Genomic DNA, 19,080 nt, shown 5'->3' on the forward strand with positions numbered 1-19,080 from the left:
TTTTGTAACGATATGGCAATTTAATGTACAGACGAATAAACATAACATTACCTATATACAATATCATTATGGTGTTATGATATTTTTCTAAAAGAAAAAAAATTTAAAAAAAAAATGTTCAATTAAGTATACAAACAACGTATTACTATAATTAGTATACATTATATTAATATCTACACTAATATAATAGTAATATAGGTTGTGATGTTTTTGCTGTTAAGATTGTGGTGTTGTTATTACATTTGAAAAATAGCACAATGTAGAACAGTTGTCTATTTCTTGTATATATACCTAGTGCTGTACAATAATTCAGTAGGACAGTTATTAATGTCACTGTTAGATCTCACTTATTATAGGTACTAGGTAGGTGTCTTCTATCGGTATTTTTAGAAATATGTCTCGTTCTCCATTATCCACCATCAATATAGATTAAAATTCAATAAATCGTAATACGTTTCTCCGGTGAAAGGTATTTAATATTATTATTTATTATTACATTTATGTAGTATCTATGATAAGCAATAAAATAATGTTATTATTGTAACGACAACATAATCTTATATTATTATCATACACAGACATATATATATATAATATACCTTAAAACGCATGAGGCATAACCCTAAGTATATATATATATATATATACTTACCGTAATATCCTGATGATGATAGTGCATTACAATATATAATATATTATACACTGCATTTAATTATTTGAATTAATTAGTTTCTATTGTTAAGTGAAGAAAAAATGATTAGTTCAAACATAATAGTATTATGCAATCACTCTGAAAATCCAAAGTGATACTCCTGACTTCTGAGGTATCCTACGTTTGAAAATTTTAGTTGAGTTATTCCTTCAAATCATATCTTTTAATTCCTAAAATATTTATTTAGTTCTATTTAGTAATTTCATGACTCTCAAAGAAATCTGAACTATATATTGTCATGATAAAGTGCACGAAGACATTATGGCCTCATTTTAAACAACCTTGAGTCACACAATAAAAGAGTTCATAAATCGTTAAAAAATATAAAAAGAAAACCTTGGAATGAAATACAAATCTTTACGTTCAAAGTGTAAAACTTCGACAAAAAATATCTGGTTATGGTATGTATTCCAGAAATAAGTATAATATCTTCAGTGCTAATTACGATCTTAACTTAATATAGTTTTCTTCAAGGTCCCGCGCGAGGACGAAATGTATTTAGTTTCAAATGTTTGCATCTAAAAAAAAGTTCTATTCGATTTAAATCAATATTCATCATTTTAATTTTATGCGAAAAATCGGTAAATCATACGATCAACGAATTAGTGATGGTTATTGAGATTCTACCTACCTCAGCTACAATACGTTTTAAAAAGTTTATACGGCGTATCTATACTTGAAAACGTGTTTGTTTGTCTTCATCTGGATGAAAAAAAAAATATTAAATACAAAAATTCACTTGAAATATATTGTCCTTCAAAAATGATAATATCAAATGGAAATTCGTATAAAAAAATACAAGTAATGCGAAGATGGTATACAGTCATTACGCGTGGGTAACCTTAATATACATTAATCACAACACATATTATATTATTATGTGTACTGACGACGGACCTAACACAATCAACATTGTATGTATTTTTTAAAGTTGTTTAATTTTTTGTGTAAATGAAAAAAAAAAATCATTATTGAGGTGTTTAGTGGTGCAATACAAAATATAGAGGTGAAGGGTTACTGCTTATTAATTTTATACAATGTGCCTTGTTATAATTCATATCGATTAGGTCAGCTGCAAGGGAAAAGTAACGAGTTGAAAATGTATTCATTTATTCATATGGAGTCTGGTTGTTATATAATATATTGTAATTTATAACTGTTTTATATCATTATTCTCAATTAAACTGATTTGGAACAGTTATACTACACCATACTACATATTATTATGAATCTGAATAAATACGATGCGACATACTTTTGTCAACAAAATATTAGATGCATGCACATTTTTTACCATTATACATTCGACTATTAAAAATGTAGCCATTTAAATTTGTACCTATTTGTATCACATAGATGATTTAAAATATTTAGATACTATATTGTACGCACCCCGAGGAAAACATAAATTAAAATGAGTTTTGATGACGTTATAGAACAGTAATAATAATAATTATATAATAGATTATTTTTGTACGAAAATACAATATAGGTTAGAACTCATATTAAAAGAACGTTAGTCAAAAACTCCTAACAATACCGACGACGAGGTAAACTATGTTAAAATAAAATCAGCAATGTCGAGTATATTATTTTAAATAAAATATAGATGAAGTAACTATATAGCAATAATGAAATCTTATATTTGAACACTTCAAACAACAATTCAAACTTGAGCATTTTGTTTCCGAGAAAGCGTTGATTATTATTTGTCCTATTGCGTCCATTGATAATAGGTAGCCGATTATACTGGGAACTATATTTGTTCTAGGACTGTCTATTTCACGATTTCTATAAATTATTTAATTTTGAATTCAAATCAGGCCATTAGAAATTATTTTCACTAAATTGATGAGCGTCTGAACTAGTTAACAAAACGCAAAATACTTTTGTTTTGAAAAACCACAGACATTAACATCACCATTTTACGATCGTATTTGGTAAGTGAAAAAATAACATTTCTATAAATCTATACTGCTAACTTTTTTTCTTCCTCTTTTACGATCTATAAAAAAACATAAAATTTTCCTCTTAATTTATTTAGAGGTTTTTATAGAGTATCCACACACGTAAAAATGTAAAATATAGAATTTGACACTATTAATATAGCATGGACCCCGATAAAATATATAATTATGCGTCACGTCTCAATTCTCAGAAGCATTAAAGAACCTAACCTAACCACTTTTGAACTTCATAAAATCTGTATGCTTTGAACGTGTTTGTAAATAAATTACTTGTAGGTATAATGTATAATAAATGTTATAAAAAAATAAAATAAACGAAATTTCACTTTTATGTTATCGTAAATAATATGGATATTATTGTATCGCTTTTGTTTCTATTTAAATGTAAAATAATCAATAATAATCAATAGTACTTATATGTTACATTGTTACAAGTTAAACCGAATGGATTTAATATATAAATACCTATTTAAATATAAAAAATTACATTGTTTATTCGTATTAGACTCATCTCGCACTCAACAGATTTTAAGTATGAATCTCAACAGTCAGTAGATTTCGATTTCAAAAGTATGCAGGTAACATAATTCAACTAGGCGTGTAGGTGTAGGTGCTTAAAACTTATAAGATATATGAGGGAGATTAAAAAAAAATGTCATAACGTTATTAATTTTACGATATTTTTTTTATTAAATTGCATAATGTATGGTATGAAGTAATATAAGTACTCCGTGTTCGTATTTTTAAATATGGCACGAAAATAATATGTTATCGGATTCCTCGCTCGTTGCTGGCATCTGATGATGGAATAGGTATCTACTATTATTATACTCTATATTAATGGATCATTTATGGATAACAATAATGTGGACGTGGGCATGTAGAATAAGTATACCTATAATATAATATATATCATTATACATTAAACTTAGTATATAGGCGTCGGGCATTCAGGTCTCAGACGTTTTGTTTTTTAGATTTTATAGCCCAAGAGATAGGTACAGGTTGCCCACCGAGCGCACGCTTTATATATTATACACTTTGTATAGCTATAGAACACGACGATAAATGAACGTAAGTAATAAAAATATACTTTTTAATCATATTTTTTTCTTACCTCCCATCCCTCCCGTCGCGTGCTTTCACTCCACATAAAAAGTATTTATAGTGTTCATAATAGGCGTATATCGTGTATATACATATTTATAACACACCGCAGTTTTAAATTATTGTACTCACATATTAGAATACATATTATAATATACATATAGTACCTAAAGAGTACCTACCATATAAGTATTCAATATTGTACAATGTACATAACATATAGGGTTATTCAAAATGATTCATCCGATTTCAAATAAATATTTTATTCTAGTTTTTAAGCTTGGAGCAATATATATATTATGTTCTTCAAATAAAAGAATAATGTTCAGAATTTATTTTATGGTTACTACCTATATGTCTACCCATGTCCCATAATATCATTTTTATATCACGTGACTCCTGTTGGTCACACGAACAACAGTCGGTCAGTCGGAACTCAAATTCATTCCGCGTATATCCGCGTGTGGTAGATACATACACTGCACTACTGCAGTATCATTAACATAATATCCGCAAAAGAAAAACTCATATGGCATAAGATCAGATGCCCAAGTAGTCCAGGTATCTAGTATCGGATGATTCATTTTGATTTATTGTGTACCTACGATGAAATTATATATTTACACATAACGCCTTACACTAAGTACACTATACGCACAAAAGCGAGGGGAAGACCGATCACCATTCTTGACTTTTCAAAAAGACTTTCATCCTAACTCGAAAAAAGTGAAATAAGCATATTGAATTTTTCCTCCCGTCCACTATTACATAATAATTGTAACGATCGGGACAGCGATCGTTTTGCGGGACGATTGAAAAAAATTGAGGACATAATATTCAAACCGATTCCCATCTCGATTTACCGGCTCCCGGAGACACGTGAGTAGTGCAGTCTCTAAAAATAATAGATATAAGCGATCATATGGGTTCACACGTAGCACACACCGCTGCTGGTGTACCGTATTAGCTCTCGACAGTCCGACCTACAATATTTATAACTACAATGTGAGTGAGTGTGTGTGTTTGTCGCGCCAAGATGGTTTTTATTAATAATAATACGTGTGTGCGTATCATATATTATTGTACACTTAAACTATTGACTATACATGTATACCGGTATGAATCTCGGTAGGTTAAATAAGTACCTATGTCCTATATATTATATTATGCTATTAGTCTATTACTATATTATATACAATACTACTATAAATTTCTGCGAAAAACGCATTTGCCCATAGGTACCGCTTTGATCACGACCGGGGGTTAGATGGATGGATACCTAGTACCTATTCTATTATATATATATGTATAACACGGATATAAAACGTTATTATTTCTGGGTCGATGAAGTGACGATTAAGTTTGTCACCGTTTAACTTAATTGACATTCTTCGATCTCGTGTCTCGAGTGTTTTTCTCGTATCGCATAGTTCTCAATTTTTCATATACATAAATATCTACACAAACGCATCCATTTATATAAATAAAATGCGATTTGTGTGTGTGAGGGTTTTGAAATTTAGTACATAAGTATAATCCGCCTATACCCGTGAGAGAATGTGCAAATTGAAGCCAATTTTTTAAAAGTTGTATGTTAAAGAGAGGCTCACACAGGTATAACTATAGTTGGATCATGGAAAACGAATGTTTTGGGTTTGTATGGGGATATGAGATTACGAAAAATAAAATAGTTATTTTGATAGTACATCATTTTAGGCCTGTATCTTATATTTACCCATAGTCAGAACAACCCAAAAAACTGAAAAAACTGTATTAGAAATCTGCACATTTTACATTTAACGGAGTTTAAGAATGGGTAACTTATTCATTGGTATTTAATATGCCAGGCACTAATCCTGAGTAAGTTTTACTCTAATAAATTGCATTTTTTGAATGTAAATCATTTATGAAATACACATAATACATATACATTTATGAAATAGTTTGATATTTAAGAAAGGCGAGTCCACAATATTGGTATAATATATTTTATTTTAAATCATTACATAAACCTACTTATATAGTGTACTACTCAAGCATAGTCTACAATTCTATATTTGTATAATAAAAACCAAATTAATACATTTTAATGATAAACTAATATATTGTGTTCTAAAACAATCAATACCTCGAGTCTCTGAACAATATTCACATTTCTCAATTTTTATGAACTTTGAGTCCTTGAGATTTGAGAATTTGAGATAGGGATTATAATATGTAATATTTATTAAGATATTCCCGTCTATATCTGTGTATCTGTATAAAATTATACTCTTTAGTTCTATTATAATGATTAATTTACAAATAAAAGTATGCAGATGATATAAAACAAAATTAATTAGGTCGATTTTCTTTTGAACCCCTTCAATAATTTTTATGTGTTAGGGAATAAATAATAATATGTACGGTAACAAAGCGACGGTCGACGAGCCACAAGCATCTGTTGTCAGTACCACGTAGTCCACCCCCACCTACCATCATGAATGTTTATGAAGGGGGAGTGGGGAGGACTTTGATCGTTTGTAATGGTGACGAAGACTATAGTGACCATACATATTTTATCCCGACGGCATATCGTTTTTTTGTTCCCCACTACTATGAAGTCATGGTGTGATGGAGACACTGAACGAATTTATTATAATATATAATATAAAGGTACAATAAATTCACTATAGGAAAGTCCAGGAAAACTACAAATGAAATGGTAGATACCAATGGTAAATAAATGATTATTTTGCAAGTTTTTTTTTTTTTTTTTTTACAATTCAATACTAAATATATATTTTTTACTTGCGAATAATAAAATAAAAATTCAGTTCACTTTGAGAACTATTTTTCCACAGCTTGTTTATTATTAGCAGGGCTTGTATAGATGGTTTATAAAACCATATTGCTCTTATAGTAGTTTTTTTAACGAACACAATACCTACTCTAACACTCAATTTAGTATTTGCTATTTAGTAAGAAATCTGGTTGAAAATTACAACCTTAGGTAACAATATATGGTAAGTACTTATACTTATATTTGATTAAAAATAAGTTTTATTATTGTTTACGAATACTATTGTTTTAAGCTTACATAATAATACAATATCATCAAATGTAACCACTTGTCCACTTTTGCCTTAAACCAAACAATTTTGGAAAAACGATGGTTTTCTGTTATAAATATTAAATGTGTGCTATTTAGTGTGTAAGACAGTAGACACCAGTGGCGTATCTAAAAGGGGAAATGGGAGTTTATCTCTCCTCCCGGAGTCAAAATTTTATACACATTACATTTAAATATTTATACCCCCAACTGAAAAAAAAATCCAGATACACTACTACAGATAGGCGCTATTTTGTATGTATATAGAGTAATAATAATGTTAATTGTCAATAATGTTTAAATAATAAAAAAATAATGTTAATATTATAATTTTCAAGTTAATCCATCTTTTGGGAATAATTGTTTTTTATTGAAACTTGTGATCATTTATATTTTGCAGGAAAATGTGATGATTATATATAAGTCAAAGACACAGCTACAGTTAGGTACTACAATGTTACTAATAGCCAATGCCCAATAGGTAAACACCTTAAGAGGATTTTATATCAGCAAGTGTAGTTCCGTCTTACAAGTGCGTAACATAGCAAATTTTACACTCGGCACGATTAGCTCCGTTAGTTTAAAATTCAGAGTGAACAAACCTCTTTTAAAAATTAAATGTAAAATTATCATATAAGGCATGTCATGTACTTTTTATTTAATTTTAATTTTAAAAATACAGAATCGTCTATAGTATTAAACATATAAAGAGATAGGTATAAGAGACTTAAATACCAACTTATTAGTTATTATACATAATATTATAATTAAATTTGAATAAATCAATAATAAACGTACACCTTCTCCGAAATGCAGTTTATATACATAATACAATTATACATATTTGTTGACGATGAAGTTCTTTAATATAAATATGCACATTCACCTTGATAGTTTTAATAAAATTTGTGTATTTTTTAATTTTAAAAGGTTATTTTTTCGTATTAATTGTAAATAATGCATGTTAATTTCAAACATCACTAGTTGATATAAATATAAATTATAAGTATACAATTATTGCTATGTGCCTAAATACTCGAAATTATATACTACTTCTCAGAATTTCTGTAATGTCTCATCTCCAAGAGTAAATTCTGTGTGATAGACTGATTCCGAAACAGTTTAATCAAGAATTTAAGACTAAAAGTGCGTCAGCGCATTACATTAGTTATTTACCAAATTCACTTGGTGGTCGGACAAAAATTATCATAAAAAAAATCGATCAACTGACCTATACCTACCTATTATGTAATAAAATTCTGTTGAATCGAATCACCTTCAGTTCGGATAGCTTTGTGGTACTTACGTACTTAGATATAGGTTACCCTGTAGGAATGCCCTCTACGCAGCAACAAGTGGTTTATTATAATTCATAATTATTATATTAAACATCCGTTATCTGTTGTATATTTTTTGAATGGATGGGTATTGACCTTGAGGGGTTTTGGCTTTTATATATGTATATTGTATATATATATATAACTCTATAGAGTCCAAACGTTATTTATAAAATGAAAAACTATTTGAACGAGCTGCCCAAGGTGATCGAAGGCTTCCATTATACAACGAACATACCTATACATAATAAAATCTAGAACTGAGTTTATATATATATATATATAATACATTATATACTATACACTATTATACAGGTACCTATATGAAGTATTATATGCGTACGCCAGTCCTCCATACTATGTGTATATTGTACATGGGTCGTATACTAAAAAGCATAAAAGGATCGTCATGAGTCATCGTGTGTATAACCTTTATCACAATATAAAAAAATAAAAAAAATCGACCAAAATAATATTTCACTCATTTTGTACTGGTAGGTACATTTAATGAGCTGCTTGCTATAAGCATTTACAATGAACGTGACAGCAGTAACTCGAATAATATTATTTATTACCTTTATCTTCCTCTTTAAAATCATATACATTATATACCTATACAGTTACATAAGTCATAAGTACGAGTATACATCGTAGGCCTCAGTTATTCTCATTAGCTGCGCTGTAAATTTGTTCTGTCCATACAAATATATACAATGGTGTTAACTGCATATATCTACCTATCTACCTATTATCTAGTATATTAAATTAACGTCTAAGCTACATGCACTGTATAATCATGTAAGCTGCTTTTCATCGACGGAAATGAGTTAAGGTAATATAAGGTGTTAATACTGTTACTGTTTAGTGTGATCTGTGATATCCTCAAAGCAATATACATTTTCATAATTTTGTGTATGAACATCATATTGTGTATTTATTTTCAATTGATTGTATTAGATGTAGGTAATGCTCAAAACTTAAAGTGTCTTTAAATGGCAAAAGGGTACTTACTAATATTACTATCATGTATAAAAAGTAGATACCTACTATTTTGAGCGTTCTATACAAGCTAAAATAATTTTTACTATTGAGGTCCAACGAAAATAACTTTTGTCAAATCTTTAAACTTTTATAATAGTTATATGAATACCAAAAAATTTTTAAGCCATATTGACAACAACAAAAAAAAAACTAAGGAGAAAATATTAAAAAATTAAAACCCTAAATTCTTGTCAGGTGGCACTGCTGGGAGCCTTCCTTTTCTGTATTTAATGTTATTTTGTTATTTTGTCACCAAATTTACTTATTATACCATGTATAGATTGTAAATTCTACAAAAATTTATTTTAATAATAATAAAAAAAAGATATGTTGACGGTCCAGTTTTCTGCCTCCTACTGTCCGGATTCGTATCAGACGCTGTCTGCCAGTTTCCGACCATTGGTATAATAATATAACAACATTTTTAATAATTAAGTAAAAAAGTTTGATTTTAAAATAAAACATTAGGTATCAACATAGTATAGAAATATTAATTATGTTTTATTGTTCTTTAGGATTTACCCAGAGCATTCCTAAATAATCAATTATGTTTCATATAACATAATACTGCAGTCTACACATAAAATAATATGTAATAAAAAATGTAATAAATTAAACATAATTTTTGTATCTGTGTAATAATATTCTTATAAAACCTAAAAATACTTAATAAAATTATTTTATATAATTGAACAGCAGAATAACATTTCAAAGTTATTGTTAACGAATGATTCTTATTTGACTTCAAGGCTCAATGCACTTTAGTAGGTACATTTAGAAAGACCTTTTAAAGGAGTCTATTTTTAAGCGCGGTCAGAAGTGGGCAAATGTAAACTGGGCCCGCGATTACCTTTTTTGTTGTAAACTCGGCCCAAAAATTTTAGGTACCTAATAAAATAGGAAGATTGTAAACTCGGCTCGGAAATTTCAGGTAATAAAAAAGGGGCTGCAACTTGTTTGCGCACTTTCTACAATTTTTACCTGAAAAATCGGAACTCGTTTGCGCACACAGTTATATTAAATGTACAACTGGTTTGCGCACACGAAAATAAGGAGTAAGGAGTCAATAGAATCAGTCGAACATCGCATAAACTTATGGACAAGATATAGATCTGGCGAAATAGACCAAATGAAATACATAAAAATAATGGAAAACTGTTTTTACGGAAAATAATAGACATGTTTACCAATCATATTATATTAAAATTAAAATTAAAATTTACACAAACAAGTATTATATTATATGCATTTTTAACATATTATAAATTTATTAACAATTATTATTATTAAAAAGCAAGTATTAACATGCATTTTTAACCATACCTATGAATCAAGACCGTAACTGAGGGGGGTCCAGGGGTCCGGACCCCCCCCCCCCCCCCCCCGAAATTTTTAAAAGTAGAAAAATTTTAGCGGTGAATATAGTTTATAAACTATAAATTGTATTAAATAATAATTGTATATTTTTGTTAAAACAGTAATTTAAAATAAGATTTAATTTATCATTTTATTTTATTTCAACGCCGTAATAATTATTTTGTAAATTTAATATTGAAAAAATTGTATTTTATATTTTATTTTTTTTTTTGATTTGTGCTTTTGTAATGTGAATAATAGTTAAATAGTCTATATATGTATATAAACAATCAACTATTATGTTTATGTAAATTGAATATTATAATAATGACCTATGTTTTTAATAATGATAATAATACAATTTTATATTTTTAACGTAAAAATGAAGTGTTTAGTATCTATATTTAAAAAAATGTTGGACCCCCCCCCCCCCCCCCCCCCCGAATTTTTTTGCCAGTTACGGCCTAAGTCTGTTAAATGAGAAGGAAAATGTATGTAAGTACTTTAATAATTTACTTTTAAATAAACAAATATTAATATGCTAGGTATTAAACTATTAAGGTCTAAAAGGTTAGGCTAAAAGGTAACTGTGTCCAAACCATGTGCTTGGTTACGGTTCAACTGTTCCCAAACGAGCGGTAGTTTTGTGCCCAAACAAGTTGTCTTTTTGGTATTTGTGCGCAAACCAGTACCGCCCAAAAAAGGTCGGTTGTAATTTCAGCCCGATAATATTTGCCGACAAAATATAATAAGCACGACGTATAATTTAATCTGAAAATAATAAATAACGTACCTATCTATATCTTATCGTGAACAATTTGTTGTTAACTTATTTAAACATTGAGACAAATAATTTCATTTTCGTATTGGACTTTTGAAATGACGTTTCAATAGTGTTCTTACAACAGTGACGATAGTGACGCATAGTTGAATCACTTGAATCCCAACGAGGAAAACCACTTTTAGTTTTAGAACATTTTAAATATTCTAAGGTAACTCGTACGTTAGCTTCAGGTGAAATAAAATGGCGATGTATAAACCGCAAATGAACAGCTTTTTTACAACTTTAATGGCATTGAAACCTGATGATAATCGAGTTACCAAATTTGCTGATTATTAAGTCGATACATACATAGGAGAAGATGCTATATTTCCACCTTATTAGTGGGCCTGTGCATCAGTTGATACGTGTTAAACAACGAATGCATGTGAATCGTTTCATGCGTATTTTAATTAAAGTTTCAATTCCACTCACCCCAATATATATTCCATCATTGCGAAATTAAAAGAAATACAAACAGAACATACATTAAAATCAACAGCCTAGATGCATCATTCCAATTTCAGAATACGAAAACTAAAAAAAAAAAAGAGAACTCTTAGAAAGAACACTTACAAAATATACAAATAAGGAAATATCAGTAAGTGAATACGTTAAACACATGGCTTTTTACTTAAAAAATTAGATTTATACATTATATTTTTACACTTTTTACAATTACAAATTTACATAAATACATTTTACAGTTATACCTATAACGATTTTCATACTATGAATAATAATACGAAAATGAAAATAATTTTTGCGGGATAATGAGAATCGCCTCCTCGTGGTGTCCTCTGAGTAATGCTAAATGGTTCTTAAAAATATTATAAGAAAATTATATAAAAACATTTTTATCCGGGCCGAGTTTACACCTGAAGAATTTTTACCAGAAAAAAACACGGGCCTAGTTTACAAAAGACCCTTTAAACATTTTTTTCCCTCGGGCCGAGTTTACAATCACCCGTCAGAAATATCGGGACATTCGGGACTAACCCTCACCCCACATTAATCTTTTTTTTTTTTTTCCTATGGTATCGAGGTCCGGAGAAGGAACTATCTTGCCAATACTTCTCCTCCGGCCCCCATCGTCTATTGAATAATCAATACAAAACCTTATTAGCAATGGTGGGCCAGTCTCCCACTCACTACTATCACATTATACACATCATATTTTTATATTTTATTATAAATAGTTTAGGTCCCGTCTTCCGCCGTCGCGTCTCTGGCTATGGTGGTCTGCCGGGCTCTTTCCTAACCCATATTAATCTTTATGTTACCTAGGTTTTCATATAATATGTAAATAAAAAACTCATAACATAATAATATGAGTAATTAGTTTCACATAACTTTTATAAAATAACTGCCAATTAAATAAAAAAATCCAAGTAATTATATAGATAACTATTCATATTAAGGTATGTTGATTAAAACCATTAAATTTCAAATTTTACATATACTCGTATGCTATAGTATAAAAGATTAGTATTTTGGTGTAGAGCTGAACTATTCGTGAAGGGTATGATCTTAAATAGTAAAACTATCCGATTAAACTAAGGTTAAATATCAACTTAAATTGACTAACAAATTATAATTTATTTAGAAATATAATTTGTATAAAATTGAGTCAAATTATAAAATATTAAGTTAATTCATTTTCTAAGTTGAAAAGTTTAATCATTAAACTTATTTTCTTGGTCATAAACTCATATCCAACCTTACGATAGTAATCTGAATATAAATAGTAAAAACAATTTCACTAATCTTTTCTTTAAAATTATTAAATAATAAAACCAACAAATCGAGTGTAATGTCCTTACTCCTTACCTCGTATTATCTCAGGCTTTGTATCTATATTATAAAGTAATTTCTTTATTCGTTGACCATTGTTGACGCATTGTAATAGAAAATTATGTTAAAAGAATAACATTACTGTCAGGTGATCGAAGGTTTGTTTATCTTTTATTTTTTGTTTTGAAAATTCTTTAACATTATTGTACTTTTTGCTTGCATCATATAATATAATATAATAACGCCATGTATGTTTGCCAAACATTGTTATTGCCGTCATCGTTATTACTATAATTTATTTATTTACTATTCATAGAGAACAAAATCGTCGAACATTCAACGTACCTTTATATGATATATAATATACATGTATATTATTTATTACGTGTACAAGTGCCTCAAAGCGACGCATATTACCCACAACTACCTATAGGTACTATTATTATGACATTATTATTATTTTATTACACCCCATACGCAATCTTCACCGCCGAATTTATTGAGCTACGAGGTACCTACATATACTCTGCAACAGATTATAGAACGAATTTGGTTTCACGGATAATTTACTCAACATTACGAATGTAGTTCAATATATGTTACCAAATAATATTATTATGATTTCGGAGTTTACCAACATCGGGAAAACTATGAATAATCTTCATAAGTGGTGAGTAGTGAAAGCGAATCACGATTATTGCACGCGCATACATATCTGCATGACTGCATAATAATGTACACATCATTTGTATATTTTCCACTGCTAGAGTAGCTTATCTATCTTAGCTACCTCTATCTACCAGAAAATCTGAAAATGGTAATCACACTTGTATTATAATGCTTGATTTTACAACAGTCATCAGTATTATAATTTATAAAATATTAGTTTTTGTTATTTTCATAACGAACCATCATGCTTAAAACTACGTAACCTTTGGCGAGTCGCCGACATGGGATATTTTAAAAATATTAAATTTTTTTATGACACTAACTGCAGGGTTGGTCATGATACTCGAAAAAAAGTATCGTGATACATGATATATCTGATGTCATTTTATTTTTGATACATGTATCTATAATACTGCTGTATAAATATAATGCATATATTGATTAGAAATACCTATATTATTGTTATAATATACAACGATAGGGAATCAATTCGTACTAATTTAATAATATTATATTATATTATATATTAGTACTAATATAATAATATATAAATGTCTAATATAATCAACCTCTTAATAACCCGGAAATAAACTAATACCTACATAAAGTAGGTGTCGAGAATCAACTCACTTGCTGCGCAAAAAATCTGTTTTTGCCCAAAATTATTATATTATGGTGTTAAAATAAATTAAATGAATCGAAACTATCTATAGGTAATTTACACTGGAAAATCGCTATCATAATAGGTCTGAATATCATTTCCTCATGTTGAGTTTTCACTACATAAAAATTAACGAACACATATAACTCAGATATATAATTCAGTTTAAATTAATGAAAAATTATTTAATAAAATAATATTTTCAGTGTTTGGGATAACGATCCAAGAAAATCACCTAGCAGTCGGCTTGCCTAGCTATGTGACTAAGTTGAACTTTATCTATTTTCACTCAAAGTGTCTGACTTTCTAAACACTCAAATACGGTTTTTTAGATTTGCACTGTTCGACTTTCATAAAAGCACAACTGTACAAGACTGGATTGTATCAACTATCAAGCCCGTTTTTCTAACGTTTTTCCCGTGATTCTAACCCGATTTCTCTGAGCATGAGATATATCTAGAAAGTCAAACTCAACTTACAAACATTTCCGTTTTTTTCCGAAGATTTGAAATGAAACCACCAAAGAGCAAAAGCCTCATCACAAATCCTTGTAACTAAACAAACTCCAACTACCAAAATTAACTCCTCTAACTTTTCAACCGACCTACAGGCGTGACTTTTATAATTCTAACGACCTTAACCCCACCTTTGACACCCATTCTCAGCGAGTCTCACGTGTCTCAGAGTTTCGCCAGTAACTAATAATTTAATAAAATAATTTTCAATATTTGGGATAACGATCAACTATCCAAGTATATCTAACAAATAAAAATAATTTGAATCTCAAATATCGTTTTGTAAAAAGTATCAAAATAATTTAGTTTTATCAAAAACCAATATATATTATTTATGCGAGAACCATTATTGTTTATCATTAACATTAAACATTATCAATTAATTATAGTTTATCATAGGCAAAAAAATTAACAAGAATCAATGCACTTATGACTTATGTAAAAATCGATTCAGGCTAAAATTGTTGAACCAACAAAATATGTGTGTTTTAAATGAACGATATTTGCCCTTATTTACCAAAAGTTGTTAGGATCATTTGAAATTGAAATACCTAATTATTAAATTACATCAGTGATATACTTATCTAAACATAGAATTTTGATGATACCTATAATCTATATATTAATCTATTATTAATTGTATATTTGTATTAATCCATAACGGTAAGTATTAGGTAGGTAATAATTGATAATAGGTACCTAACTAGTAATTTAATACGATTTTAAATTAATAAAGGAATCATAAACTGATCAATTCGATATATTAAATGTTAAAACTTACGAATAAGGATGCACTAGTCGGATATGTGTAAGTATTGCAAACAAAAATGTGTTTATGCAACATCGCCGTATCTATTACCGACATGCACACACAAATCACGCAAATGTCAAGCACTTTATGCAACACTGCCAACTCTCTTTCGTGCTTTATTTTACCTTTCATTATAGACTTATTGGATATTAGTCCCTATACTTATAATGTAATTATATAATGGTTTTAATGGTATTGCACCAATAAATGCTATCAAATACCAATGAAACAATAATATATAAAAAGGTTAAGTACTTAATTATGTCAAAATAATAATACACATTATAGTTTATTATTAATATTTTATAACTTAAGAGCTTCATTGTTTGATAGTGTTTATTTCGTTGATCTTCAATAACTTTAAAATTATTTCTAAACCGAAATTAAAAACATAATATTATACTGCAGTATATATGTAATAATTTTTTTTTTTTTTGAAACTCCTAATTGTTCATCAAATAACTAATACTTTATTGTAAGTTAATTAGCTAATATTTTATTCTAGGGCAGATACCTAATACGTAATAAAATCAACTGTAATACTATACGATTCCTAGCTGAAAGCTTTTCTTAAACAGAAAGTAAATTCACAGTTTCCCACTCTTCCTGAAGTATATCGTTTAAGTCTACCCACAGTGTATCTGTTTGGTATGCCACAGACATTATTTTACATAAATACATTTTACGCGTTCAATGTCACTAATCACCATCATTGACGTCGAATGGGATTTAGGTCTATTATTGTAGCCAAATGATCTCCCTCGTGTATAGTTTTCAACCATGTCTTTGTTAGAGCAGTTAAGACGTGTAAGCGGCCACGGTTGGATATAGGAGCAGAGCTCGAGGGGGTCGTGGCTGAATCACGACACAACCGGTTCCCAGAGACAAGCGACTGGTTTTTTTTTCATCCATTATTTTTATTATTATTATTATTATTATTATTATTTATTAAGTATTATTACTAGATACAGACGTACACAGTTAACTTGCTATAATATAATAGATGAACTATTTAATAAAATATTATACTCGTCGTATTACATTGTTTGTCACCGTGTGTACCTATCTATCATCTATGCGTAGGAATCGGAAACCGTTAAAGTCCATATACACCACCCCATTATTTTCATCCAGCCACGTATTATTAAAGTGTTACTGTATGAATATTATAATATGTTACAATATTCATAATATATTTTTCCATAGCTAGTATGCAGGTACTTACCTATGTTTGTAGTTTCTCTTGTCTTTTTCTCTCCCACAATAGGTGTATATATTATTATTGTTATACAGGTAGTACGCGATTTGATGAGTTCTCACGTGGGGTTCGTTAGTTGATTGTAAATATTTCGGTACATTTTGCGTGTCGTATATTATGTACCAATACCGGGTTATACGTATAAGAAGTCGAGTGCATAAATAAAATGATATTGGTGACCATTAAAATAAATATACGGCAGCGACACGGTCCACTGTGATGACTAATGAAAGGTATACTGCCGAGTGCTGGTTAGTAGACTGTAAACTGAATAAACCGAGTATGTATGGGACTATGGGTAGGTATAGGTACTATAAGTGAATGGGTTTGAACTGTAGCAACTGGTAGGAGAAAGCCGGAGTGGGAATAATTGGCCGCTGTAGCGGGTCTATTCGTGTCGTTTGATGCACAATAGCGTCATCTTACCTCTCGAAGCGTCAAAAAGTTCTTCTCGTTTCATCTTTGTCATCTATTTAACGAAAAAATAAAATGGACTATTAAATAAGTGGTTATCGTATACAGGGTGATCTACAAAGCATGCTCACCTCCTTTTTTTCCTTTATTAATTTAGGTATCCAAAACCTGATTTTCGATTTTTTAGATATAATATGTAAATTAAAGGCCAAATTTTCGAGTATTTGAAATTTTCGAATCATTTAACTATATTTAAGCAGTGTCGTGTGGTGAAACAAATTGGAGTTTTTCAAATGAAAACCATCGTTATTAATTTTAACTTATTCAGTAGTTAATGTTCAAACATCTAAATTAAAATTTGAACGAGTAGCAGTAGCATATAATTTGACATAAAGAGACTTTAATGCAATTGCAATAGTAAGACTTAATATATAGGACTTCTGAAAAAGTGGTCTAATAGGTATGTTAGGGATATATGTAAGTATTGACGTATTGTATCAAGAACCTTTTGTTAAATAGTGGTAGGTATATCATCAGTTATCGACCATTGATGATAAAACATTTTATACTGGGGTTCATTAATATTTAATATTTTAATATTAATATTTTACTAAAGAGTTAAGATCCTGATAATATTATCATACTATACATATAGCCATATTGTAGGTAGCTATACTTAAAGTTAATGTATTTACATTTCAATAGTATACACAAGAAATTTATTACCATAAAATACAAAAATTACCATATTCATATTTATTACAATAATCAGTTCAATAATTTATTTACTCTTTTAACGAAATACATATCTATCTTTATTATCAAGGGCAGACTAGCAATTTTTAGTCCGGGGTGCAAAATTAATTAGGGGCCCGTACATTTTTTTTAAACCTACTAAAATTAGAAGTGATACAATGTCTTATTATAAATATAATAATAACAGTATTGTCAATTTCAGTTATAATTTATCCTTCTATTATACATTACAATAAGAGTTAAATTAAAAAGGGCTCGACAATGATAATCGGGAGCCCGGATCATAAATACATGTGGTGCTATTTGGTGTATAGCACCCTGGACCAGTCCACCCCTATTTATTATACAATAGGATTATCGATAAACTAAAACAAAGAGTTACACCCAAAACTAAAATCGATATTGCATAAAAATTCTCGTTTTAGATTCTGAACGAAGTGATGAATGTATTGATTTTACAATGATGTGTGTTTTTTTTTGTGTGTGTCTGTGTACAGCATAACTAGTCGAAATAATGCTTCGATTTCAAACTTTGGGGGTGGTTTCCGATGTAAAATTGAAGATCCTTGGTGCATTATAGAGGTCAAAAGTAAACATTTTCCAACAGTTTTCAAAAAAATCGAGAAAAACAAAAAAAAAAGACAGAAAAACGGGAATTTATACGCAAAACCTGTTTTCGACCAAATCGATATTTTTATATGGTTGTAATTCAAAAAATAATCACTGTAAATACTTGAAATTTTCACCAAATGTTAATGTTAGTGATATCTA

At 29.1% G+C, this 19,080-nt stretch overlaps 1 protein-coding gene across 1 annotated transcript in view; it reads right to left on the bottom strand.

Moving 5' to 3' along the window:
• The window catches only part of LOC107165467 (uncharacterized), a 29,317-nt gene extending 11,900 nt beyond the window's left edge, over positions 1 to 17,417 (bottom strand). Inside the window, exon 1 of the mRNA XM_015513708.2 lies at positions 17,107 to 17,417. The gene's annotated coding sequence lies outside the window, so the exon portion shown is untranslated. The remainder of the gene's footprint in view (positions 1 to 17,106) is intronic.
• Between the last annotated feature and the right edge of the window lie 1,663 nt (positions 17,418 to 19,080).

Source organism: Diuraphis noxia, unplaced genomic scaffold (assembly GCF_037042655.1).
Source record: "Diuraphis noxia isolate RWA-SAM2 unplaced genomic scaffold, SU_Dnox_SAM2 contig0003, whole genome shotgun sequence".
NCBI classification, from domain to species: domain Eukaryota; kingdom Metazoa; phylum Arthropoda; class Insecta; order Hemiptera; family Aphididae; genus Diuraphis; species Diuraphis noxia.